Genomic DNA, 16934 nt, shown 5'->3' on the forward strand with positions numbered 1-16934 from the left:
AACTCCAAAACCTTTGACACATTTTAAAAGATTAGGTAGAGGACATACAGTTGCTTACGGCCATACCTCTCTGGCTCCGCCTGATCTCGTCAGATCTCAGAAGCTAAGCAGAGTAGGGCCTGGTTAGTACTTGGATGGAAGACCGCCTGGGAATCCCAGGTGCTGTAAGCTTTTTCATTTCGATCTGTAAAAGACACAGAGAAGGCCTTAGAAAGTGACTCCATTTAATTGTCAAAACTACAAAACCTTTGACACATTTTAAAAGATTAGGTAGAGGACATACAGTTGCTTACGGCCATACCTCTCTGGCTCCGCCTGATCTCGTCAGATCTCAGAAGCTAAGCAGAGTAGGGCCTGGTTAGTACTTGGATGGAAGACCGCCTGGGAATCCCAGGTGCTGTAAGCTTTTTCATTTCGATCTGTAAAAGACACAGAGAAGGCCTTAGAAAGTGACTCCATTTCATTGTCAAAACTACAAAACCTTTGACACATTTTAAAAGATTAGGAAGAGGACATACAGTTGCTTACGGCCATACCTCTCTGGCTCCGCCTGATCTCGTCAGATCTCAGAAGCTAAGCAGAGTAGGGCCTGGTTAGTACTTGGATGGAAGACCGCCTGGGAATCCCAGGTGCCGTAAGCTTTTTCATTTCTCTCTCTGGAAGAAATCGAGAAGGCATTAGAAAGTGACTCCTTTTTCATTATCTAAACTCCAAAACCTTTGACACATTTTAAAATATTAGGAAGAGGACATACAGTTGCTTACGGCCATACCTCTCTGGCTTCGCCTGATCTCGTCTGATCTCAGAAGCTAAGCAGAGTAGGGCCTGGTTAGTACTTGGATGGAAGACCGCCTGGGAATCCCAGGTGCTGTAAGCTTTTTCATTTCGATCTGTAAAAGACACAGAGAAGGCCTTAGAAAGTGACTCCATTTAATTGTCAAAACTACAAAACCTTTGACACATTTTAAAAGATTAGGTAGAGGACATACAGTTGCTTACGGCCATACCTCTCTGGCTCCGCCTGATCTCGTCAGATCTCAGAAGCTAAGCAGAGTAGGGCCTGGTTAGTACTTGGATGGAAGACCGCCTGGGAATCCCAGGTGCCGTAAGCTTTTTCATTTCTCTCTCTGGAAGAAATCGAGAAGGCATTAGAAAGTGACTCCTTTTTCATTATCAAAACTCCAAAACCTTTGACACATTTTAAAAGATTAGGAAGAGGACATACAGTTGCTTATGGCCATACCTCTCTGGCTCCGCCTGATCTCGTCTGATCTCAGAAGCTAAGCAGAGTAGGGCCTGGTTAGTACTTGGATGGAAGACCGCCTGGGAATCCCAGGTGCCGTAAGCTTTTTCATTTCTCTCTCTGGAAGAAATCGAGAAGGCATTAGAAAGTGACTCCTTTTTCATTATCTAAACTCCAAAACCTTTGACACATTTTAAAATATTAGGAAGAGGACATACAGTTGCTTACGGCCATACCTCTCTGGCTTCGCCTGATCTCGTCTGATCTCAGAAGCTAAGCAGAGTAGGGCCTGGTTAGTACTTGGATGGAAGACCGCCTGGGAATCCCAGGTGCTGTAAGCTTTTTCATTTCGATCTGTAAAAGACACAGAGAAGGCCTTAGAAAGTGACTCCATTTAATTGTCAAAACTACAAAACCTTTGACACATTTTAAAAGATTAGGTAGAGGACATACAGTTGCTTACGGCCATACCTCTCTGGCTCCGCCTGATCTCGTCAGATCTCAGAAGCTAAGCAGAGTAGGGCCTGGTTAGTACTTGGATGGAAGACCGCCTGGGAATCCCAGGTGCCGTAAGCTTTTTCATTTCTCTCTCTGGAAGAAATCGAGAAGGCATTAGAAAGTGACTCCTTTTTCATTATCAAAACTCCAAAACCTTTGACACATTTTAAAAGATTAGGAAGAGGACATACAGTTGCTTACGGCCATACCTCTCTGGCTCCGCCTGATCTCGTCTGATCTCAGAAGCTAAGCAGAGTAGGGCCTGGTTAGTACTTGGATGGAAGACCGCCTGGGAATCCCAGGTGCTGTAAGCTTTTTTATTTCGATCTGTAAAAGACACAAAGAAGAACTTAGAAAGTGACTCCATTTCATTGTCAAAACTCCAAAACCTTTGACACATTTTAAAAGATTAGGTAGAGGACATACAGTTGCTTACGGCCATACCTCTCTGGCTCCGCCTGATCTCGTCAGATCTCAGAAGCTAAGCAGAGTAGGGCCTGGTTAGTACTTGGATGGAAGACCGCCTGGGAATCCCAGGTGCCGTAAGCTTTTTCATTTCTCTCTCTGGAAGAAATCGAGAAGGCATTAGAAAGTGACTCCTTTTTCATTATCTAAACTCCAAAACCTTTGACACATTTTAAAATATTAGGAAGAGGACATACAGTTGCTTACGGCCATACCTCTCTGGCTTCGCCTGATCTCGTCTGATCTCAGAAGCTAAGCAGAGTAGGGCCTGGTTAGTACTTGGATGGAAGACCGCCTGGGAATCCCAGGTGCTGTAAGCTTTTTCATTTCGATCTGTAAAAGACACAGAGAAGGCCTTAGAAAGTGACTCCATTTAATTGTCAAAACTACAAAACCTTTGACACATTTTAAAAGATTAGGTAGAGGACATACAGTTGCTTACGGCCATACCTCTCTGGCTCCGCCTGATCTCGTCAGATCTCAGAAGCTAAGCAGAGTAGGGCCTGGTTAGTACTTGGATGGAAGACCGCCTGGGAATCCCAGGTGCTGTAAGCTTTTTCATTTCGATCTGTAAAAGACACAGAGAAGGCCTTAGAAAGTGACTCCATTTAATTGTCAAAACTACAAAACCTTTGACACATTTTAAAAGATTAGGTAGAGGACATACAGTTGCTTACGGCCATACCTCTCTGGCTCCGCCTGATCTCGTCTGATCTCAGAAGCTAAGCAGAGTAGGGCCTGGTTAGTACTTGGATGGAAGACCGCCTGGGAATCCCAGGTGCCGTAAGCTTTTTCATTTCTATCTGTAAAAGACACAGAGAAGGCCTTAGAAAGTGACTCCATTTCATTGTCAAAACTACAAAACCTTTGACACATTTTAAAAGATTAGGAAGAGGACATACAGTTGCTTATGGCCATACCTCTCTGGCTCCGCCTGATCTCGTCAGATCTCAGAAGCTAAGCAGAGTAGGGCCTGGTTAGTACTTGGATGGAAGACCGCCTGGGAATCCCAGGTGCCGTAAGCTTTTTCATTTCTCTCTCTGGAAGAAATCGAGAAGGCATTAGAAAGTGACTCCTTTTTCATTATCAAAACTCCAAAACCTTTGACACATTTTAAAAGATTAGGAAGAGGACATACAGTTGCTTACGGCCATAACTCTCTGGCTCGGCCTGATCTCGTCTGATCTCAGAAGCTAAGCAGAGTAGGGCCTGGTTAGTACTTGGATGGAAGACCGCCTGGGAATCCCAGGTGCTGTAAGCTTTTTCATTTCGATCTGTAAAAGACACAGAGAAGGCCTTAGAAAGTGACTCCATTTCATTGTCAAAACTACAAAACCTTTGACACATTTTAAAAGATTAGGAAGAGGACATACAGTTGCTTACGGCCATACCTCTCTGGCTCCGCCTGATCTCGTCAGATCTCAGAAGCTAAGCAGAGTAGGGCCTGGTTAGTACTTGGATGGAAGACCGCCTGGGAATCCCAGGTGCCGTAAGCTTTTTCATTTCTCTCTCTGGAAGAAATCGAGAAGGCATTAGAAAGTGACTCCTTTTTCATTATCTAAACTCCAAAACCTTTGACACATTTTAAAATATTAGGAAGAGGACATACAGTTGCTTACGGCCATACCTCTCTGGCTTCGCCTGATCTCGTCTGATCTCAGAAGCTAAGCAGAGTAGGACCTGGTTAGTACTTGGATGGAAGACCGCCTGGGAATCCCAGGTGCTGTAAGCTTTTTCATTTCGATCTGTAAAAGACACAGAGAAGGCCTTAGAAAGTGACTCCATTTAATTGTCAAAACTACAAAACCTTTGACACATTTTAAAAGATTAGGTAGAGGACATACAGTTGCTTACGGCCATACCTCTCTGGCTCCGCCTGATCTCGTCTGATCTCAGAAGCTAAGCAGAGTAGGGCCTGGTTAGTACTTGGATGGAAGACCGCCTGGGAATCCCAGGTGCCGTAAGCTTTTTCATTTCTCTCTCTGGAAGAAATCGAGAAGGCATTAGAAAGTGACTCCTTTTTCATTATCAAAACTCCAAAACCTTTGACACATTTTAAAAGATTAGGAAGAGGACATACAGTTGCTTACGGCCATACCTCTCTGGCTCCGCCTGATCTCGTCTGATCTCAGAAGCTAAGCAGAGTAGGGCCTGGTTAGTACTTGGATGGAAGACCGCCTGGGAATCCCAGGTGCTGTAAGCTTTTTTATTTCGATCTGTAAAAGACACAGAGAAGAACTTAGAAAGTGACTCCATTTCATTGTCAAAACTCCAAAACCTTTGACACATTTTAAAAGATTAGGTAGAGGACATACAGTTGCTTACGGCCATACCTCTCTGGCTCCGCCTGATCTCGTCAGATCTCAGAAGCTAAGCAGAGTAGGGCCTGGTTAGTACTTGGATGGAAGACCGCCTGGGAATCCCAGGTGCCGTAAGCTTTTTCATTTCTCTCTCTGGAAGAAATCGAGAAGGCATTAGAAAGTGACTCCTTTTTCATTATCAAAACTCCAAAACCTTTGACACATTTTAAAAGATTAGGAAGAGGACATACAGTTGCTTACGGCCATACCTCTCTGGCTCCGCCTGATCTCGTCTGATCTCAGAAGCTAAGCAGAGTAGGGCCTGGTTAGTACTTGGATGGAAGACCGCCTGGGAATCCCAGGTGCTGTAAGCTTTTTTATTTCGATCTGTAAAAGACACAAAGAAGAACTTAGAAAGTGACTCCATTTCATTGTCAAAACTCCAAAACCTTTGACACATTTTAAAAGATTAGGTAGAGGACATACAGTTGCTTACGGCCATACCTCTCTGGCTCCGCCTGATCTCGTCAGATCTCAGAAGCTAAGCAGAGTAGGGCCTGGTTAGTACTTGGATGGAAGACCGCCTGGGAATCCCAGGTGCTGTAAGCTTTTTCATTTCGATCTGTAAAAGACACAGAGAAGGCCTTAGAAAGTGACTCCATTTAATTGTCAAAACTACAAAACCTTTGACACATTTTAAAAGATTAGGTAGAGGACATACAGTTGCTTACGGCCATACCTCTCTGGCTCCGCCTGATCTCGTCTGATCTCAGAAGCTAAGCAGAGTAGGGCCTGGTTAGTACTTGGATGGAAGACCGCCTGGGAATCCCAGGTGCCGTAAGCTTTTTCATTTCTATCTGTAAAAGACACAGAGAAGGCCTTAGAAAGTGACTCCATTTCATTGTCAAAACTACAAAACCTTTGACACATTTTAAAAGATTAGGTAGAGGACATACAGTTGCTTACGGCCATACCTCTCTGGCTCCGCCTGATCTCGTCTGATCTCAGAAGCTAAGCAGAGTAGGGCCTGGTTAGTACTTGGATGGAAGGCCGCCTGGGAATCCCAGGTGCTGTAAGCTTTTTCATTTCGATCTGTAAAAGACACAGAGAAGGCCTTAGAAAGTGACTCCATTTCATTGTCAAAACTACAAAACCTTTGACACATTTTAAAAGATTAGGAAGAGGACATACAGTTGCTTACGGCCATACCTCTCTGGCTCCGCCTGATCTCGTCAGATCTCAGAAGCTAAGCAGAGTAGGGCCTGGTTAGTACTTGGATGGAAGACCGCCTGGGAATCCCAGGTGCCGTAAGCTTTTTCATTTCTCTCTCTGGAAGAAATCGAGAAGGCATTAGAAAGTGACTCCTTTTTCATTATCAAAACTCCAAAACCTTTGACACATTTTAAAAGATTAGGAAGAGGACATACAGTTGCTTACGGCCATACCTCTCTGGCTCGGCCTGATCTCGTCTGATCTCAGAAGCTAAGCAGAGTAGGGCCTGGTTAGTACTTGGATGGAAGACCGCCTGGGAATCCCAGGTGCTGTAAGCTTTTTCATTTCGATCTGTAAAAGACACAGAGAAGGCCTTAGAAAGTGACTCCATTTCATTGTCAAAACTACAAAACCTTTGACACATTTTAAAAGATTAGGAAGAGGACATACAGTTGCTTACGGCCATACCTCTCTGGCTCCGCCTGATCTCGTCAGATCTCAGAAGCTAAGCAGAGTAGGGCCTGGTTAGTACTTGGATGGAAGACCGCCTGGGAATCCCAGGTGCCGTAAGCTTTTTCATTTCTCTCTCTGGAAGAAATCGAGAAGGCATTAGAAAGTGACTCCTTTTTCATTATCAAAACTCCAAAACCTTTGACACATTTTAAAAGATTAGGAAGAGGACATACAGTTGCTTACGGCCATACCTCTCTGGCTCCGCCTGATCTCGTCTGATCTCAGAAGCTAAGCAGAGTAGGGCCTGGTTAGTACTTGGATGGAAGACCGCCTGGGAATCCCAGGTGCTGTAAGCTTTTTCATTTCGATCTGTAAAAGACACAGAGAAGGCCTTAGAAAGTGACTCCATTTCATTGTCAAAACTACAAAACCTTTGACACATTTTAAAAGATTAGGAAGAGGACATACAGTTGCTTACGGCCATACCTCTCTGGCTCCGCCTGATCTCGTCTGATCTCAGAAGCTAAGCAGAGTAGGGCCTGGTTAGTACTTGGATGGAAGACCGCCTGGGAATCCCAGGTGCTGTAAGCTTTTTCATTTCGATCTGTAAAAGACACAGAGAAGGCCTTAGAAAGTGACTCCATTTCATTGTCAAAACTACAAAACCTTTGACACATTTTAAAAGATTAGGAAGAGGACATACAGTTGCTTACGGCCATACCTCTCTGGCTCCGCCTGATCTCGTCAGATCTCAGAAGCTAAGCAGAGTAGGGCCTGGTTAGTACTTGGATGGAAGACCGCCTGGGAATCCCAGGTGCCGTAAGCTTTTTCATTTCTCTCTCTGGAAGAAATCGAGAAGGCATTAGAAAGTGACTCCTTTTTCATTATCTAAACTCCAAAACCTTTGACACATTTTAAAATATTAGGAAGAGGACATACAGTTGCTTACGGCCATACCTCTCTGGCTTCGCCTGATCTCGTCTGATCTCAGAAGCTAAGCAGAGTAGGGCCTGGTTAGTACTTGGATGGAAGACCGCCTGGGAATCCCAGGTGCTGTAAGCTTTTTCATTTCGATCTGTAAAAGACACAGAGAAGGCCTTAGAAAGTGACTCCATTTAATTGTCAAAACTACAAAACCTTTGACACATTTTAAAAGATTAGGTAGAGGACATACAGTTGCTTACGGCCATACCTCTCTGGCTCCGCCTGATCTCGTCTGATCTCAGAAGCTAAGCAGAGTAGGGCCTGGTTAGTACTTGGATGGAAGACCGCCTGGGAATCCCAGGTGCTGTAAGCTTTTTCATTTCGATCTGTAAAAGACACAGAGAAGGCCTTAGAAAGTGACTCCATTTCATTGTCAAAACTACAAAACCTTTGACACATTTTAAAAGATTAGGAAGAGGACATACAGTTGCTTACGGCCATACCTCTCTTGCTCCGCCTGATCTCGTCTGATCTCAGAAGCTAAGCAGAGTAGGGCCTGGTTAGTACTTGGATGGAAGACCGCCTGGGAATCCCAGGTGCCGTAAGCTTTTTCATTTCTCTCTCTGGAAGAAATCGAGAAGGCATTAGAAAGTGACTCCTTTTTCATTATCAAAACTCCAAAACCTTTGACACATTTTAAAAGATTAGGAAGAGGACATACAGTTGCTTACGGCCATACCTCTCTGGCTCCGCCTGATCTCGTCTGATCTCAGAAGCTAAGCAGAGTAGGGCCTGGTTAGTACTTGGATGGAAGACCGCCTGGGAATCCCAGGTGCTGTAAGCTTTTTCATTTCGATCTGTAAAAGACACAGAGAAGGCCTTAGAAAGTGACTCCATTTCATTGTCAAAACTACAAAACCTTTGACACATTTTAAAAGATTAGGAAGAGGACATACGGTTGCTTACGGCCATACCTCTCTGGCTCCGCCTGATCTCGTCAGATCTCAGAAGCTAAGCAGAGTAGGGCCTGGTTAGTACTTGGATGGAAGACCGCCTGGGAATCCCAGGTGCCGTAAGCTTTTTCATTTCTCTCTCTGGAAGAAATCGAGAAGGCATTAGAAAGTGACTCCTTTTTCATTATCAAAACTCCAAAACCTTTGACACATTTTAAAAGATTAGGAAGAGGACATACTGTTGCTTACGGCCATACCTCTCTGGCTCCGCCTGATCTCGTCTGATCTCAGAAGCTAAGCAGAGTAGGGCCTGGTTAGTACTTGGATGGAAGACCGCCTGGGAATCCCAGGTGCTTTAAGCTTTTTCATTTCGATCTGTAAAAGACACAGAGAAGGCCTTAGAAAGTGACTCCATTTCATTGTCAAAACTACAAAACCTTTGACACATTTTAAAAGATTAGGAAGAGGACATACAGTTGCTTACGGCCATACCTCTCTTGCTCCGCCTGATCTCGTCTGATCTCAGAAGCTAAGCAGAGTAGGGCCTGGTTAGTACTTGGATGGAAGACCGCCTGGGAATCCCAGGTGCCGTAAGCTTTTTCATTTCTCTCTCTGGAAGAAATCGAGAAGGCATTAGAAAGTGACTCCTTTTTCATTATCAAAACTCCAAAACCTTTGACACATTTTAAAAGATTAGGAAGAGGACATACAGTTGCTTACGGCCATACCTCTCTGGCTCCGCCTGATCTCGTCTGATCTCAGAAGCTAAGCAGAGTAGGGCCTGGTTAGTACTTGGATGGAAGACCGCCTGGGAATCCCAGGTGCTGTAAGCTTTTTCATTTCGATCTGTAAAAGACACAGAGAAGGCCTTAGAAAGTGACTCCATTTCATTGTCAAAACTACAAAACCTTTGACACATTTTAAAAGATTAGGAAGAGGACATACAGTTGCTTACGGCCATACCTCTCTGGCTCCGCCTGATCTCGTCAGATCTCAGAAGCTAAGCAGAGTAGGGCCTGGTTAGTACTTGGATGGAAGACCGCCTGGGAATCCCAGGTGCCGTAAGCTTTTTCATTTCTCTCTCTGGAAGAAATCGAGAAGGCATTAGAAAGTGACTCCTTTTTCATTATCTAAACTCCAAAACCTTTGACACATTTTAAAATATTAGGAAGAGGACATACAGTTGCTTACGGCCATACCTCTCTGGCTTCGCCTGATCTCGTCTGATCTCAGAAGCTAAGCAGAGTAGGGCCTGGTTAGTACTTGGATGGAAGACCGCCTGGGAATCCCAGGTGCTGTAAGCTTTTTTATTTCGATCTGTAAAAGACACAGAGAAGGCCTTAGAAAGTGACTCCATTTCATTGTCAAAACTACAAAACCTTTGACACATTTTAAAAGATTAGGAAGAGGACATACAGTTGCTTACGGCCATACCTCTCTGGCTCCGCCTGATCTCGTCTGATCTCAGAAGCTAAGCAGAGTAGGGCCTGGTTAGTACTTGGATGGAAGACCGCCTGGGAATTCCAGGTGCTGTAAGCTTTTTCATTTCGATCTGTAAAAGACACAGAGAAGGCCTTAGAAAGTGACTCCATTTCATTGTCAAAACTACAAAACCTTTGACACATTTTAAAAGATTAGGAAGAGGACATACAGTTGCTTACGGCCATACCTCTCTGGCTCCGCCTGATCTCGTCAGATCTCAGAAGCTAAGCAGAGTAGGGCCTGGTTAGTACTTGGATGGAAGACCGCCTGGGAATCCCAGGTGCCGTAAGCTTTTTCATTTCTCTCTCTGGAAGAAATCGAGAAGGCATTAGAAAGTGACTCCTTTTTCATTATCAAAACTCCAAAACCTTTGACACATTTTAAAAGATTAGGAAGAGGACATACAGTTGCTTACGGCCATACCTCTCTGGCTCCGCCTGATCTCGTCTGATCTCAGAAGCTAAGCAGAGTAGGGCCTGGTTAGTACTTGGATGGAAGACCGCCTGGGAATCCCAGGTGCTGTAAGCTTTTTCATTTCGATCTGTAAAAGACACAGAGAAGGCCTTAGAAAGTGACTCCATTTCATTGTCAAAACTACAAAACCTTTGACACATTTTAAAAGATTAGGAAGAGGACATACAGTTGCTTACGGCCATACCTCTCTGGCTCCGCCTGATCTCGTCAGATCTCAGAAGCTAAGCAGAGTAGGGCCTGGTTAGTACTTGGATGGAAGACCGCCTGGGAATCCCAGGTGCTGTAAGCTTTTTCATTTCTCTCTCTGGAAGAAATCGAGAAGGCATTAGAAAGTGACTCCTTTTTCATTATCTAAACTCCAAAACCTTTGACACATTTTAAAATATTAGGAAGAGGACATACAGTTGCTTACGGCCATACCTCTCTGGCTTCGCCTGATCTCGTCTGATCTCAGAAGCTAAGCAGAGTAGGGCCTGGTTAGTACTTGCATGGAAGACCGCCTGGGAATCCCAGGTGCTGTAAGCTTTTTCATTTCGATCTGTAAAAGACACAGAGAAGGCCTTAGAAAGTGACTCCATTTAATTGTCAAAACTACAAAACCTTTGACACATTTTAAAAGATTAGGTAGAGGACATACAGTTGCTTACGGCCATACCTCTCTGGCTCCGCCTGATCTCGTCAGATCTCAGAAGCTAAGCAGAGTAGGGCCTGGTTAGTTCTTGGATGGAAGACCGCCTGGGAATCCCAGGTGCCGTAAGCTTTTTCATTTCTCTCTCTGGAAGAAATCGAGAAGGCATTAGAAAGTGACTCCTTTTTCATTATCAAAACTCCAAAACCTTTGACACATTTTAAAAGATTAGGAAGAGGACATACAGTTGCTTACGGCCATACCTCTCTGGCTCCGCCTGATCTCGTCTGATCTCAGAAGCTAAGCAGAGTAGGGCCTGGTTAGTACTTGGATGGAAGACCGCCTGGGAATCCCAGGTGCTGTAAGCTTTTTTATTTCGATCTGTAAAAGACACAAAGAAGAACTTAGAAAGTGACTCCATTTCATTGTCAAAACTACAAAACCTTTGACACATTTTAAAAGATTAGGAAGAGGACATACAGTTGCTTACGGCCATACCTCTCTGGCTCCGCCTGATCTCGTCAGATCTCAGAAGCTAAGCAGAGTAGGGCCTGGTTAGTACTTGGATGGAAGACCGCCTGGGAATCCCAGGTGCTGTAAGCTTTTTTATTTCGATCTGTAAAAGACACAAAGAAGAACTTAGAAAGTGACTCCATTTCATTGTCAAAACTACAAAACCTTTGACACATTTTAAAAGATTAGGAAGAGGACATACAGTTGCTTACGGCCATACCTCTCTGGCTCCGCCTGATCTCGTCAGATCTCAGAAGCTAAGCAGAGTAGGGCCTGGTTAGTACTTGGATGGAAGACCGCCTGGGAATCCCAGGTGCCGTAAGCTTTTTCATTTCTCTCTCTGGAAGAAATCGAGAAGGCATTAGAAAGTGACTCCTTTTTCATTATCTAAACTCCAAAACCTTTGACACATTTTAAAATATTAGGAAGAGGACATACAGTTGCTTACGGCCATACCTCTCTGGCTTCGCCTGATCTCGTCTGATCTCAGAAGCTAAGCAGAGTAGGGCCTGGTTAGTACTTGGATGGAAGACCGCCTGGGAATCCCAGGTGCTGTAAGCTTTTTCATTTCGATCTGTAAAAGACACAGAGAAGGCCTTAGAAAGTGACTCCATTTAATTGTCAAAACTACAAAACCTTTGACACATTTTAAAAGATTAGGTAGAGGACATACAGTTGCTTACGGCCATACCTCTCTGGCTCCGCCTGATCTCGTCAGATCTCAGAAGCTAAGCAGAGTAGGGCCTGGTTAGTACTTGGATGGAAGACCGCCTGGGAATCCCAGGTGCCGTAAGCTTTTTCATTTCTCTCTCTGGAAGAAATCGAGAAGGCATTAGAAAGTGACTCCTTTTTCATTATCAAAACTCCAAAACCTTTGACACATTTTAAAAGATTAGGAAGAGGACATACAGTTGCTTACGGCCATACCTCTCTGGCTCCGCCTGATCTCGTCTGATCTCAGAAGCTAAGCAGAGTAGGGCCTGGTTAGTACTTGGATGGAAGACCGCCTGGGAATCCCAGGTGCTGTAAGCTTTTTCATTTCGATCTGTAAAAGACACAGAGAAGGCCTTAGAAAGTGACTCCATTTCATTGTCAAAACTACAAAACCTTTGACACATTTTAAAAGATTAGGTAGAGGACATACAGTTGCTTACGGCCATACCTCTCTGGCTCCGCCTGATCTCGTCTGATCTCAGAAGCTAAGCAGAGTAGGGCCTGGTTAGTACTTGGATGGAAGACCGCCTGGGAATCCCAGGTGCCGTAAGCTTTTTCATTTCTATCTGTAAAAGACACAGAGAAGGCCTTAGAAAGTGACTCCATTTCATTGTCAAAACTACAAAACCTTTGACACATTTTAAAAGATTAGGTAGAGGACATACAGTTGCTTACGGCCATACCTCTCTGGCTCCGCCTGATCTCGTCTGATCTCAGAAGCTAAGCAGAGTAGGGCCTGGTTAGTACTTGGATGGAAGACCGCCTGGGAATCCCAGGTGCTGTAAGCTTTTTCATTTCGATCTGTAAAAGACACAGAGAAGGCCTTAGAAAGTGACTCCATTTCATTGTCAAAACTACAAAACCTTTGACACATTTTAAAAGATTAGGAAGAGGACATACAGTTGCTTACGGCCATACCTCTCTGGCTCCGCCTGATCTCGTCAGATCTCAGAAGCTAAGCAGAGTAGGGCCTGGTTAGTACTTGGATGGAAGACCGCCTGGGAATCCCAGGTGCCGTAAGCTTTTTCATTTCTCTCTCTGGAAGAAATCGAGAAGGCATTAGAAAGTGACTCCTTTTTCATTATCAAAACTCCAAAACCTTTGACACATTTTAAAAGATTAGGAAGAGGACATACAGTTGCTTACGGCCATACCTCTCTGGCTCGGCCTGATCTCGTCTGATCTCAGAAGCTAAGCAGAGTAGGGCCTGGTTAGTACTTGGATGGAAGACCGCCTGGGAATCCCAGGTGCTGTAAGCTTTTTCATTTCGATCTGTAAAAGACACAGAGAAGGCCTTAGAAAGTGACTCCATTTCATTGTCAAAACTACAAAACCTTTGACACATTTTAAAAGATTAGGAAGAGGACATACAGTTGCTTACGGCCATACCTCTCTGGCTCCGCCTGATCTCGTCAGATCTCAGAAGCTAAGCAGAGTAGGGCCTGGTTAGTACTTGGATGGAAGACCGCCTGGGAATCCCAGGTGCCGTAAGCTTTTTCATTTCTCTCTCTGGAAGAAATCGAGAAGGCATTAGAAAGTGACTCCTTTTTCATTATCAAAACTCCAAAACCTTTGACACATTTTAAAAGATTAGGAAGAGGACATACAGTTGCTTACGGCCATACCTCTCTGGCTCCGCCTGATCTCGTCTGATCTCAGAAGCTAAGCAGAGTAGGGCCTGGTTAGTACTTGGATGGAAGACCGCCTGGGAATCCCAGGTGCCGTAAGCTTTTTCATTTCTCTCTGTGGAAGAAATCGAGAAGACATTAGAAAGTGACTCCTTTTTCATTATCTAAACTCCAAAACCTTTGACACATTTTAAAATATTAGGAAGAGGACATACAGTTGCTTACGGCCATACCTCTCTGGCTTCGCCTGATCTCGTCTGATCTCAGAAGCTAAGCAGAGTAGGGCCTGGTTAGTACTTGGATGGAAGACCGCCTGGGAATCCCAGGTGCTGTAAGCTTTTTCATTTCGATCTGTAAAAGACACAGAGAAGGCCTTAGAAAGTGACTCCATTTAATTGTCAAAACTACAAAACCTTTGACACATTTTAAAAGATTAGGTAGAGGACATACAGTTGCTTACGGCCATACCTCTCTGGCTCCGCCTGATCTCGTCTGATCTCAGAAGCTAAGCAGAGTAGGGCCTGGTTAGTACTTGGATGGAAGACCGCCTGGGAATCCCAGGTGCTGTAAGCTTTTTCATTTCGATCTGTAAAAGACACAGAGAAGGCCTTAGAAAGTGACTCCATTTCATTGTCAAAACTACAAAACCTTTGACACATTTTAAAAGATTAGGAAGAGGACATACAGTTGCTTACGGCCATACCTCTCTGGCTCCGCCTGATCTCGTCAGATCTCAGAAGCTAAGCAGAGTAGGGCCTGGTTAGTACTTGGATGGAAGACCGCCTGGGAATCCCAGGTGCCGTAAGCTTTTTCATTTCTCTCTCTGGAAGAAATCGAGAAGGCATTAGAAAGTGACTCCTTTTTCATTATCAAAACTCCAAAACCTTTGACACATTTTAAAAGATTAGGAAGAGGACATACAGTTGCTTACGGCCATACCTCTCTGGCTCGGCCTGATCTCGTCTGATCTCAGAAGCTAAGCAGAGTAGGGCCTGGTTAGTACTTGGATGGAAGACCGCCTGGGAATCCCAGGTGCTGTAAGCTTTTTCATTTCGATCTGTAAAAGACACAGAGAAGGCCTTAGAAAGTGACTCCATTTCATTGTCAAAACTACAAAACCTTTGACACATTTTAAAAGATTAGGAAGAGGACATACAGTTGCTTACGGCCATACCTCTCTGGCTCCGCCTGATCTCGTCAGATCTCAGAAGCTAAGCAGAGTAGGGCCTGGTTAGTACTTGGATGGAAGACCGCCTGGGAATCCCAGGTGCCGTAAGCTTTTTCATTTCTCTCTCTGGAAGAAATCGAGAAGGCATTAGAAAGTGACTCCTTTTTCATTATCTAAACTCCAAAACCTTTGACACATTTTAAAATATTAGGAAGAGGACATACAGTTGCTTACGGCCATACCTCTCTGGCTTCGCCTGATCTCGTCTGATCTCAGAAGCTAAGCAGAGTAGGGCCTGGTTAGTACTTGGATGGAAGACCGCCTGGGAATCCCAGGTGCTGTAAGCTTTTTCATTTCGATCTGTAAAAGACACAGAGAAGGCCTTAGAAAGTGACTCCATTTAATTGTCAAAACTACAAAACCTTTGACACATTTTAAAAGATTAGGTAGAGGACATACAGTTGCTTACGGCCATACCTCTCTGGCTCCGCCTGATCTCGTCAGATCTCAGAAGCTAAGCAGAGTAGGGCCTGGTTAGTACTTGGATGGAAGACCGCCTGGGAATCCCAGGTGCCGTAAGCTTTTTCATTTCTCTCTCTGGAAGAAATCGAGAAGGCATTAGAAAGTGACTCCTTTTTCATTATCAAAACTCCAAAACCTTTGACACATTTTAAAAGATTAGGAAGAGGACATACAGTTGCTTACGGCCATACCTCTCTGGCTCCGCCTGATCTCGTCTGATCTCAGAAGCTAAGCAGAGTAGGGCCTGGTTAGTACTTGGATGGAAGACCGCCTGGGAATCCCAGGTGCTGTAAGCTTTTTCATTTCGATCTGTAAAAGACACAGAGAAGGCCTTAGAAAGTGACTCCATTTAATTGTCAAAACTACAAAACCTTTGACACATTTTAAAAGATTAGGTAGAGGACATACAGTTGCTTACGGCCATACCTCTCTGGCTCCGCCTGATCTCGTCTGATCTCAGAAGCTAAGCAGAGTAGGGCCTGGTTAGTACTTGGATGGAAGACCGCCTGGGAATCCCAGGTGCTGTAAGCTTTTTCATTTCGATCTGTAAAAGACACAGAGAAGGCCTTAGAAAGTGACTCCATTTCATTGTCAAAACTACAAAACCTTTGACACATTTTAAAAGATTAGGAAGAGGACATACAGTTGCTTACGGCCATACCTCTCTGGCTCCGCCTGATCTCGTCAGATCTCAGAAGCTAAGCAGAGTAGGGCCTGGTTAGTACTTGGATGGAAGACCGCCTGGGAATCCCAGGTGCCGTAAGCTTTTTCATTTCTCTCTCTGGAAGAAATCGAGAAGGCATTAGAAAGTGACTCCTTTTTCATTATCTAAACTCCAAAACCTTTGACACATTTTAAAATATTAGGAAGAGGACATACAGTTGCTTACGGCCATACCTCTCTGGCTTCGCCTGATCTCGTCTGATCTCAGAAGCTAAGCAGAGTAGGGCCTGGTTAGTACTTGGATGGAAGACCGCCTGGGAATCCCAGGTGCTGTAAGCTTTTTCATTTCGATCTGTAAAAGACACAGAGAAGGCCTTAGAAAGTGACTCCATTTAATTGTCAAAACTACAAAACCTTTGACACATTTTAAAAGATTAGGAAGAGGACATACAGTTGCTTACGGCCATACCTCTCTGGCTCCGCCTGATCTCGTCTGATCTCAGAAGCTAAGCAGAGTAGGGCCTGGTTAGTACTTGGATGGAAGACCGCCTGGGAATCCCAGGTGCCGTAAGCTTTTTCATTTCTCTCTCTGGAAGAAATCGAGAAGGCATTAGAAAGTGACTCCTTTTTCATTATCTAAACTCCAAAACCTTTGACACATTTTAAAATATTAGGAAGAGGACATACAGTTGCTTACGGCCATACCTCTCTGGCTTCGCCTGATCTCGTCTGATCTCAGAAGCTAAGCAGAGTAGGGCCTGGTTAGTACTTGGATGGAAGACCGCCTGGGAATCCCAGGTGCTGTAAGCTTTTTCATTTCGATCTGTAAAAGACACAGAGAAGGCCTTAGAAAGTGACTCCATTTAATTGTCAAAACTACAAAACCTTTGACACATTTTAAAAGATTAGGTAGAGGACATACAGTTGCTTACGGCCATACCTCTCTGGCTCCGCCTGATCTCGTCAGATCTCAGAAGCTAAGCAGAGTAGGGCCTGGTTAGTACTTGGATGGAAGACCGCCTGGGAATCCCAGGTGCTGTAAGCTTTTTTATTTCGATCTGTAAAAGACACAAAGAAGAACTTAGAAAGTGACT

At 44.4% G+C, this 16934-nt stretch overlaps 71 non-coding genes and 1 pseudogene across 71 annotated transcripts; all 72 read left to right on the forward strand.

Moving 5' to 3' along the window:
- The first annotated feature begins 52 nt into the window (after positions 1 to 52).
- LOC144389698 (5S ribosomal RNA) lies at positions 53 to 171 on the forward strand. The gene has a single exon (XR_013453843.1). It is a non-coding gene; the product is annotated as a 5S ribosomal RNA (ribosomal RNA).
- Positions 172 to 287: 116 nt separating this feature from the next.
- Positions 288 to 406, forward strand: LOC144389699 (5S ribosomal RNA). Its single transcript, XR_013453845.1, has one exon. It is a non-coding gene; the product is annotated as a 5S ribosomal RNA (ribosomal RNA).
- Positions 407 to 522: 116 nt separating this feature from the next.
- On the forward strand, positions 523 to 641 carry LOC144404343 (5S ribosomal RNA). Its single transcript, XR_013466283.1, has one exon. It is a non-coding gene; the product is annotated as a 5S ribosomal RNA (ribosomal RNA).
- Positions 642 to 758: 117 nt separating this feature from the next.
- LOC144391220 (5S ribosomal RNA) lies at positions 759 to 877 on the forward strand. Its single transcript, XR_013455117.1, has one exon. It is a non-coding gene; the product is annotated as a 5S ribosomal RNA (ribosomal RNA).
- Positions 878 to 993: 116 nt separating this feature from the next.
- On the forward strand, positions 994 to 1112 carry LOC144404354 (5S ribosomal RNA). The gene has a single exon (XR_013466294.1). It is a non-coding gene; the product is annotated as a 5S ribosomal RNA (ribosomal RNA).
- A 117-nt stretch (positions 1113 to 1229) lies between these two features.
- LOC144397024 (5S ribosomal RNA) lies at positions 1230 to 1348 on the forward strand. The gene has a single exon (XR_013459170.1). It is a non-coding gene; the product is annotated as a 5S ribosomal RNA (ribosomal RNA).
- Positions 1349 to 1465: 117 nt separating this feature from the next.
- On the forward strand, positions 1466 to 1584 carry LOC144391221 (5S ribosomal RNA). The gene has a single exon (XR_013455118.1). It is a non-coding gene; the product is annotated as a 5S ribosomal RNA (ribosomal RNA).
- Positions 1585 to 1700: 116 nt separating this feature from the next.
- On the forward strand, positions 1701 to 1819 carry LOC144404366 (5S ribosomal RNA). Its single transcript, XR_013466306.1, has one exon. It is a non-coding gene; the product is annotated as a 5S ribosomal RNA (ribosomal RNA).
- Positions 1820 to 1936: 117 nt separating this feature from the next.
- Positions 1937 to 2055, forward strand: LOC144395873 (5S ribosomal RNA). Its single transcript, XR_013458017.1, has one exon. It is a non-coding gene; the product is annotated as a 5S ribosomal RNA (ribosomal RNA).
- A 116-nt stretch (positions 2056 to 2171) lies between these two features.
- LOC144404377 (5S ribosomal RNA) lies at positions 2172 to 2290 on the forward strand. Its single transcript, XR_013466317.1, has one exon. It is a non-coding gene; the product is annotated as a 5S ribosomal RNA (ribosomal RNA).
- Positions 2291 to 2407: 117 nt separating this feature from the next.
- On the forward strand, positions 2408 to 2526 carry LOC144391224 (5S ribosomal RNA). Its single transcript, XR_013455123.1, has one exon. It is a non-coding gene; the product is annotated as a 5S ribosomal RNA (ribosomal RNA).
- Positions 2527 to 2642: 116 nt separating this feature from the next.
- On the forward strand, positions 2643 to 2761 carry LOC144389700 (5S ribosomal RNA). Its single transcript, XR_013453846.1, has one exon. It is a non-coding gene; the product is annotated as a 5S ribosomal RNA (ribosomal RNA).
- A 116-nt stretch (positions 2762 to 2877) lies between these two features.
- LOC144401532 (5S ribosomal RNA) lies at positions 2878 to 2996 on the forward strand. Its single transcript, XR_013463467.1, has one exon. It is a non-coding gene; the product is annotated as a 5S ribosomal RNA (ribosomal RNA).
- A 116-nt stretch (positions 2997 to 3112) lies between these two features.
- On the forward strand, positions 3113 to 3231 carry LOC144396996 (5S ribosomal RNA). The gene has a single exon (XR_013459142.1). It is a non-coding gene; the product is annotated as a 5S ribosomal RNA (ribosomal RNA).
- A 117-nt stretch (positions 3232 to 3348) lies between these two features.
- Positions 3349 to 3467, forward strand: LOC144399780 (5S ribosomal RNA; annotated as a pseudogene).
- A 116-nt stretch (positions 3468 to 3583) lies between these two features.
- Positions 3584 to 3702, forward strand: LOC144404388 (5S ribosomal RNA). The gene has a single exon (XR_013466328.1). It is a non-coding gene; the product is annotated as a 5S ribosomal RNA (ribosomal RNA).
- Positions 3703 to 3819: 117 nt separating this feature from the next.
- LOC144398137 (5S ribosomal RNA) lies at positions 3820 to 3938 on the forward strand. Its single transcript, XR_013460284.1, has one exon. It is a non-coding gene; the product is annotated as a 5S ribosomal RNA (ribosomal RNA).
- A 116-nt stretch (positions 3939 to 4054) lies between these two features.
- On the forward strand, positions 4055 to 4173 carry LOC144401533 (5S ribosomal RNA). Its single transcript, XR_013463468.1, has one exon. It is a non-coding gene; the product is annotated as a 5S ribosomal RNA (ribosomal RNA).
- Positions 4174 to 4290: 117 nt separating this feature from the next.
- LOC144395874 (5S ribosomal RNA) lies at positions 4291 to 4409 on the forward strand. The gene has a single exon (XR_013458018.1). It is a non-coding gene; the product is annotated as a 5S ribosomal RNA (ribosomal RNA).
- A 116-nt stretch (positions 4410 to 4525) lies between these two features.
- On the forward strand, positions 4526 to 4644 carry LOC144404399 (5S ribosomal RNA). Its single transcript, XR_013466339.1, has one exon. It is a non-coding gene; the product is annotated as a 5S ribosomal RNA (ribosomal RNA).
- Positions 4645 to 4761: 117 nt separating this feature from the next.
- On the forward strand, positions 4762 to 4880 carry LOC144395875 (5S ribosomal RNA). The gene has a single exon (XR_013458019.1). It is a non-coding gene; the product is annotated as a 5S ribosomal RNA (ribosomal RNA).
- Positions 4881 to 4996: 116 nt separating this feature from the next.
- LOC144389701 (5S ribosomal RNA) lies at positions 4997 to 5115 on the forward strand. The gene has a single exon (XR_013453848.1). It is a non-coding gene; the product is annotated as a 5S ribosomal RNA (ribosomal RNA).
- A 116-nt stretch (positions 5116 to 5231) lies between these two features.
- On the forward strand, positions 5232 to 5350 carry LOC144401534 (5S ribosomal RNA). The gene has a single exon (XR_013463469.1). It is a non-coding gene; the product is annotated as a 5S ribosomal RNA (ribosomal RNA).
- A 116-nt stretch (positions 5351 to 5466) lies between these two features.
- On the forward strand, positions 5467 to 5585 carry LOC144398315 (5S ribosomal RNA). The gene has a single exon (XR_013460462.1). It is a non-coding gene; the product is annotated as a 5S ribosomal RNA (ribosomal RNA).
- Positions 5586 to 5701: 116 nt separating this feature from the next.
- Positions 5702 to 5820, forward strand: LOC144404410 (5S ribosomal RNA). The gene has a single exon (XR_013466350.1). It is a non-coding gene; the product is annotated as a 5S ribosomal RNA (ribosomal RNA).
- A 117-nt stretch (positions 5821 to 5937) lies between these two features.
- On the forward strand, positions 5938 to 6056 carry LOC144399192 (5S ribosomal RNA). The gene has a single exon (XR_013461337.1). It is a non-coding gene; the product is annotated as a 5S ribosomal RNA (ribosomal RNA).
- A 116-nt stretch (positions 6057 to 6172) lies between these two features.
- On the forward strand, positions 6173 to 6291 carry LOC144404421 (5S ribosomal RNA). The gene has a single exon (XR_013466361.1). It is a non-coding gene; the product is annotated as a 5S ribosomal RNA (ribosomal RNA).
- A 117-nt stretch (positions 6292 to 6408) lies between these two features.
- Positions 6409 to 6527, forward strand: LOC144395877 (5S ribosomal RNA). The gene has a single exon (XR_013458021.1). It is a non-coding gene; the product is annotated as a 5S ribosomal RNA (ribosomal RNA).
- Positions 6528 to 6643: 116 nt separating this feature from the next.
- Positions 6644 to 6762, forward strand: LOC144395878 (5S ribosomal RNA). Its single transcript, XR_013458022.1, has one exon. It is a non-coding gene; the product is annotated as a 5S ribosomal RNA (ribosomal RNA).
- Positions 6763 to 6878: 116 nt separating this feature from the next.
- On the forward strand, positions 6879 to 6997 carry LOC144404432 (5S ribosomal RNA). The gene has a single exon (XR_013466372.1). It is a non-coding gene; the product is annotated as a 5S ribosomal RNA (ribosomal RNA).
- Positions 6998 to 7114: 117 nt separating this feature from the next.
- LOC144391226 (5S ribosomal RNA) lies at positions 7115 to 7233 on the forward strand. Its single transcript, XR_013455124.1, has one exon. It is a non-coding gene; the product is annotated as a 5S ribosomal RNA (ribosomal RNA).
- A 116-nt stretch (positions 7234 to 7349) lies between these two features.
- Positions 7350 to 7468, forward strand: LOC144395879 (5S ribosomal RNA). Its single transcript, XR_013458023.1, has one exon. It is a non-coding gene; the product is annotated as a 5S ribosomal RNA (ribosomal RNA).
- A 116-nt stretch (positions 7469 to 7584) lies between these two features.
- On the forward strand, positions 7585 to 7703 carry LOC144397138 (5S ribosomal RNA). Its single transcript, XR_013459283.1, has one exon. It is a non-coding gene; the product is annotated as a 5S ribosomal RNA (ribosomal RNA).
- Positions 7704 to 7820: 117 nt separating this feature from the next.
- LOC144395880 (5S ribosomal RNA) lies at positions 7821 to 7939 on the forward strand. Its single transcript, XR_013458024.1, has one exon. It is a non-coding gene; the product is annotated as a 5S ribosomal RNA (ribosomal RNA).
- Positions 7940 to 8055: 116 nt separating this feature from the next.
- On the forward strand, positions 8056 to 8174 carry LOC144404443 (5S ribosomal RNA). The gene has a single exon (XR_013466383.1). It is a non-coding gene; the product is annotated as a 5S ribosomal RNA (ribosomal RNA).
- A 117-nt stretch (positions 8175 to 8291) lies between these two features.
- LOC144399291 (5S ribosomal RNA) lies at positions 8292 to 8410 on the forward strand. Its single transcript, XR_013461436.1, has one exon. It is a non-coding gene; the product is annotated as a 5S ribosomal RNA (ribosomal RNA).
- A 116-nt stretch (positions 8411 to 8526) lies between these two features.
- Positions 8527 to 8645, forward strand: LOC144397139 (5S ribosomal RNA). Its single transcript, XR_013459284.1, has one exon. It is a non-coding gene; the product is annotated as a 5S ribosomal RNA (ribosomal RNA).
- Positions 8646 to 8762: 117 nt separating this feature from the next.
- On the forward strand, positions 8763 to 8881 carry LOC144395881 (5S ribosomal RNA). The gene has a single exon (XR_013458025.1). It is a non-coding gene; the product is annotated as a 5S ribosomal RNA (ribosomal RNA).
- Positions 8882 to 8997: 116 nt separating this feature from the next.
- Positions 8998 to 9116, forward strand: LOC144404454 (5S ribosomal RNA). Its single transcript, XR_013466394.1, has one exon. It is a non-coding gene; the product is annotated as a 5S ribosomal RNA (ribosomal RNA).
- Positions 9117 to 9233: 117 nt separating this feature from the next.
- On the forward strand, positions 9234 to 9352 carry LOC144391228 (5S ribosomal RNA). The gene has a single exon (XR_013455126.1). It is a non-coding gene; the product is annotated as a 5S ribosomal RNA (ribosomal RNA).
- A 116-nt stretch (positions 9353 to 9468) lies between these two features.
- On the forward strand, positions 9469 to 9587 carry LOC144404979 (5S ribosomal RNA). Its single transcript, XR_013466921.1, has one exon. It is a non-coding gene; the product is annotated as a 5S ribosomal RNA (ribosomal RNA).
- A 116-nt stretch (positions 9588 to 9703) lies between these two features.
- Positions 9704 to 9822, forward strand: LOC144404465 (5S ribosomal RNA). The gene has a single exon (XR_013466405.1). It is a non-coding gene; the product is annotated as a 5S ribosomal RNA (ribosomal RNA).
- Positions 9823 to 9939: 117 nt separating this feature from the next.
- On the forward strand, positions 9940 to 10058 carry LOC144395882 (5S ribosomal RNA). The gene has a single exon (XR_013458026.1). It is a non-coding gene; the product is annotated as a 5S ribosomal RNA (ribosomal RNA).
- Positions 10059 to 10174: 116 nt separating this feature from the next.
- Positions 10175 to 10293, forward strand: LOC144389702 (5S ribosomal RNA). Its single transcript, XR_013453849.1, has one exon. It is a non-coding gene; the product is annotated as a 5S ribosomal RNA (ribosomal RNA).
- A 117-nt stretch (positions 10294 to 10410) lies between these two features.
- On the forward strand, positions 10411 to 10529 carry LOC144398339 (5S ribosomal RNA). The gene has a single exon (XR_013460486.1). It is a non-coding gene; the product is annotated as a 5S ribosomal RNA (ribosomal RNA).
- Positions 10530 to 10645: 116 nt separating this feature from the next.
- Positions 10646 to 10764, forward strand: LOC144398542 (5S ribosomal RNA). The gene has a single exon (XR_013460689.1). It is a non-coding gene; the product is annotated as a 5S ribosomal RNA (ribosomal RNA).
- A 117-nt stretch (positions 10765 to 10881) lies between these two features.
- LOC144395883 (5S ribosomal RNA) lies at positions 10882 to 11000 on the forward strand. Its single transcript, XR_013458027.1, has one exon. It is a non-coding gene; the product is annotated as a 5S ribosomal RNA (ribosomal RNA).
- A 116-nt stretch (positions 11001 to 11116) lies between these two features.
- Positions 11117 to 11235, forward strand: LOC144389703 (5S ribosomal RNA). Its single transcript, XR_013453850.1, has one exon. It is a non-coding gene; the product is annotated as a 5S ribosomal RNA (ribosomal RNA).
- Positions 11236 to 11351: 116 nt separating this feature from the next.
- On the forward strand, positions 11352 to 11470 carry LOC144404477 (5S ribosomal RNA). Its single transcript, XR_013466417.1, has one exon. It is a non-coding gene; the product is annotated as a 5S ribosomal RNA (ribosomal RNA).
- Positions 11471 to 11587: 117 nt separating this feature from the next.
- Positions 11588 to 11706, forward strand: LOC144391229 (5S ribosomal RNA). Its single transcript, XR_013455127.1, has one exon. It is a non-coding gene; the product is annotated as a 5S ribosomal RNA (ribosomal RNA).
- A 116-nt stretch (positions 11707 to 11822) lies between these two features.
- LOC144404489 (5S ribosomal RNA) lies at positions 11823 to 11941 on the forward strand. Its single transcript, XR_013466428.1, has one exon. It is a non-coding gene; the product is annotated as a 5S ribosomal RNA (ribosomal RNA).
- Positions 11942 to 12058: 117 nt separating this feature from the next.
- On the forward strand, positions 12059 to 12177 carry LOC144395884 (5S ribosomal RNA). The gene has a single exon (XR_013458028.1). It is a non-coding gene; the product is annotated as a 5S ribosomal RNA (ribosomal RNA).
- A 116-nt stretch (positions 12178 to 12293) lies between these two features.
- On the forward strand, positions 12294 to 12412 carry LOC144401536 (5S ribosomal RNA). Its single transcript, XR_013463471.1, has one exon. It is a non-coding gene; the product is annotated as a 5S ribosomal RNA (ribosomal RNA).
- Positions 12413 to 12528: 116 nt separating this feature from the next.
- LOC144395885 (5S ribosomal RNA) lies at positions 12529 to 12647 on the forward strand. Its single transcript, XR_013458029.1, has one exon. It is a non-coding gene; the product is annotated as a 5S ribosomal RNA (ribosomal RNA).
- Positions 12648 to 12763: 116 nt separating this feature from the next.
- LOC144404500 (5S ribosomal RNA) lies at positions 12764 to 12882 on the forward strand. The gene has a single exon (XR_013466440.1). It is a non-coding gene; the product is annotated as a 5S ribosomal RNA (ribosomal RNA).
- A 117-nt stretch (positions 12883 to 12999) lies between these two features.
- On the forward strand, positions 13000 to 13118 carry LOC144399194 (5S ribosomal RNA). The gene has a single exon (XR_013461339.1). It is a non-coding gene; the product is annotated as a 5S ribosomal RNA (ribosomal RNA).
- A 116-nt stretch (positions 13119 to 13234) lies between these two features.
- Positions 13235 to 13353, forward strand: LOC144404511 (5S ribosomal RNA). The gene has a single exon (XR_013466451.1). It is a non-coding gene; the product is annotated as a 5S ribosomal RNA (ribosomal RNA).
- Positions 13354 to 13470: 117 nt separating this feature from the next.
- On the forward strand, positions 13471 to 13589 carry LOC144401537 (5S ribosomal RNA). Its single transcript, XR_013463472.1, has one exon. It is a non-coding gene; the product is annotated as a 5S ribosomal RNA (ribosomal RNA).
- A 117-nt stretch (positions 13590 to 13706) lies between these two features.
- LOC144391231 (5S ribosomal RNA) lies at positions 13707 to 13825 on the forward strand. Its single transcript, XR_013455129.1, has one exon. It is a non-coding gene; the product is annotated as a 5S ribosomal RNA (ribosomal RNA).
- A 116-nt stretch (positions 13826 to 13941) lies between these two features.
- On the forward strand, positions 13942 to 14060 carry LOC144395886 (5S ribosomal RNA). Its single transcript, XR_013458030.1, has one exon. It is a non-coding gene; the product is annotated as a 5S ribosomal RNA (ribosomal RNA).
- Positions 14061 to 14176: 116 nt separating this feature from the next.
- LOC144404522 (5S ribosomal RNA) lies at positions 14177 to 14295 on the forward strand. The gene has a single exon (XR_013466462.1). It is a non-coding gene; the product is annotated as a 5S ribosomal RNA (ribosomal RNA).
- Positions 14296 to 14412: 117 nt separating this feature from the next.
- LOC144399195 (5S ribosomal RNA) lies at positions 14413 to 14531 on the forward strand. The gene has a single exon (XR_013461340.1). It is a non-coding gene; the product is annotated as a 5S ribosomal RNA (ribosomal RNA).
- Positions 14532 to 14647: 116 nt separating this feature from the next.
- On the forward strand, positions 14648 to 14766 carry LOC144404534 (5S ribosomal RNA). The gene has a single exon (XR_013466474.1). It is a non-coding gene; the product is annotated as a 5S ribosomal RNA (ribosomal RNA).
- A 117-nt stretch (positions 14767 to 14883) lies between these two features.
- LOC144391233 (5S ribosomal RNA) lies at positions 14884 to 15002 on the forward strand. The gene has a single exon (XR_013455133.1). It is a non-coding gene; the product is annotated as a 5S ribosomal RNA (ribosomal RNA).
- Positions 15003 to 15118: 116 nt separating this feature from the next.
- Positions 15119 to 15237, forward strand: LOC144404545 (5S ribosomal RNA). The gene has a single exon (XR_013466485.1). It is a non-coding gene; the product is annotated as a 5S ribosomal RNA (ribosomal RNA).
- A 117-nt stretch (positions 15238 to 15354) lies between these two features.
- LOC144395888 (5S ribosomal RNA) lies at positions 15355 to 15473 on the forward strand. Its single transcript, XR_013458032.1, has one exon. It is a non-coding gene; the product is annotated as a 5S ribosomal RNA (ribosomal RNA).
- A 116-nt stretch (positions 15474 to 15589) lies between these two features.
- Positions 15590 to 15708, forward strand: LOC144395889 (5S ribosomal RNA). The gene has a single exon (XR_013458033.1). It is a non-coding gene; the product is annotated as a 5S ribosomal RNA (ribosomal RNA).
- A 116-nt stretch (positions 15709 to 15824) lies between these two features.
- On the forward strand, positions 15825 to 15943 carry LOC144404556 (5S ribosomal RNA). The gene has a single exon (XR_013466496.1). It is a non-coding gene; the product is annotated as a 5S ribosomal RNA (ribosomal RNA).
- A 117-nt stretch (positions 15944 to 16060) lies between these two features.
- Positions 16061 to 16179, forward strand: LOC144391235 (5S ribosomal RNA). The gene has a single exon (XR_013455140.1). It is a non-coding gene; the product is annotated as a 5S ribosomal RNA (ribosomal RNA).
- Positions 16180 to 16295: 116 nt separating this feature from the next.
- On the forward strand, positions 16296 to 16414 carry LOC144401538 (5S ribosomal RNA). The gene has a single exon (XR_013463473.1). It is a non-coding gene; the product is annotated as a 5S ribosomal RNA (ribosomal RNA).
- Positions 16415 to 16531: 117 nt separating this feature from the next.
- On the forward strand, positions 16532 to 16650 carry LOC144391237 (5S ribosomal RNA). The gene has a single exon (XR_013455141.1). It is a non-coding gene; the product is annotated as a 5S ribosomal RNA (ribosomal RNA).
- Positions 16651 to 16766: 116 nt separating this feature from the next.
- Positions 16767 to 16885, forward strand: LOC144389704 (5S ribosomal RNA). The gene has a single exon (XR_013453851.1). It is a non-coding gene; the product is annotated as a 5S ribosomal RNA (ribosomal RNA).
- The last annotated feature ends 49 nt before the right edge of the window (positions 16886 to 16934 follow it).

This window comes from Gasterosteus aculeatus, chromosome 2, assembly GCF_964276395.1.
Source record: "Gasterosteus aculeatus chromosome 2, fGasAcu3.hap1.1, whole genome shotgun sequence".
Classification (NCBI taxonomy): Eukaryota; Metazoa; Chordata; class Actinopteri; order Perciformes; family Gasterosteidae; genus Gasterosteus; species Gasterosteus aculeatus.